Source organism: Pygoscelis adeliae, unplaced genomic scaffold (assembly GCF_000699105.1).
Source record: "Pygoscelis adeliae isolate BGI_AS28 unplaced genomic scaffold, ASM69910v1 Scaffold155, whole genome shotgun sequence".
NCBI classification, from domain to species: Eukaryota; Metazoa; Chordata; class Aves; order Sphenisciformes; family Spheniscidae; genus Pygoscelis; species Pygoscelis adeliae.
Window position 1 is genome coordinate 6376371 of NW_008824932.1, and position 1609 is coordinate 6377979.

The following is a 1609-nucleotide window of genomic DNA, read 5'->3' on the forward strand; positions in this document are numbered from 1 at the left end:
AACTGCTTCCCGGCTCCAGGCCTTGGGTCCGTTATTAAAGCTTTAAGAAGTATTTGCTTTCGTCGGTTCCCTGTCTTTTTTAAAAATAGATTTCAGCAAAGCCGGAGTAAGTATTCTTAAAGAGAGAATACGGGTAGAAAACACTCCTGGGAGTAAAAAAATAAAATCGGCGCTAGCTCTGTGCAAAGCAGCGATGCAACGCTTGTTAAAGAAAGTCTTTCTCCTGCACAGCTAGGCACACATCCAAGGCATGCGGTAACCCGTTTTTCAAATTTCTGTAACATATTCACCTTAATGCCACTGCGCAAGCTGAGCAAAACAAGGGTTATGTGGCTGCAGAAACACTATTTACATATTTTAGAAACCTGTAGACTATGCACAGAGTAGAGCAAACATGGCAAACTTGTGTTTTTCTTGCTTTACACACAACATTAAATGCTCTAGAAAGATACACTCGATCCTATCCTCTTTACTAAAAAGGGAAGAAACGTCAAAAAACAGGTGTTTAAGCCTGTAAAATAGAGTTCTTAAAGGACTAAGGAAAACATGAGCAAGCAAGAACTGTATGTTTACTTCAGTGGGATAGTTCACAACAGAAAATCTAGCACATGCCCAGGAATTCGCTGACTTTGTGATTTTAGCTTCTTTCCATCCTCTATAAATACTTCCGTCACATGCAACAAGACCTTTATCGCAGTGTTATACAAGATACCTTCACGAACGCATTAAAAAACCCCCACCAACTATTGCGTATTCTCTTGGAGACCCCTCTAACAGGTACAATCGCAATAGCTAACATAAAGGCAGCTGACGCACGCCCTGACAGAAGCGCAGAAGGCATGCGCTGCCTTAGAAAAGGAAGCAAAACGGAAGGAAACGAGGTTGGCTGGTCTACTGCACTATTCAGTAAGTTACCTGAGCTAAACAAATAATTGAACTCAAACCCAGCCCCAGCAAAGACACTTCCGCTTCAAATACCTCTTTTTAGTTCATTGGTTTATTTACTTCCCTGCAAGAAACACCAATGAACTGAAGTCAGATACTATAACCGATTACGAACATGAAAAACGGGCATTTTAACCATTAAGGAGAGAAACAGAAGAAAGGTCACTGCTGTAGTTTGCATTTGCTTTCAACAGCAAACTGCAGGATGAGATGACTATATATACACCACTGAGTTTGAAGCTGCTGAAGCAATGATCAATTTGCATGAGGGTAATTATGCTATTGCTGTAACATTCTAAACCAATGCATAGTCTTTCAGGACTTAGACAAATCCCAAACATTATCCCGGAATGAGGGCTGCGTTGAAAAACATCTTGGGATTGTTTTTCTAGACGTGCTAAGGCACGGGTTTAGCTGCTACTTACAGTAAAACCTGCACTGTGGGAGGTGCTCGTGTCTCCCTCCAGAAACGGTCAGCGGACTCCCAGCCTTAGAACATCTCGCTCCCTCTGACTGGTCAGATCCCGTTCAGATCCCCCACCTTCCCCTTTCACAACACATTACTTTTCAACGTTGGCCAGTTTCATTGCTTTCTTGCCAGCCCACAACCCTTGCTGTGATAACCTAAACAAACACAAACCCAAAACAGCCCCCCCACACACAC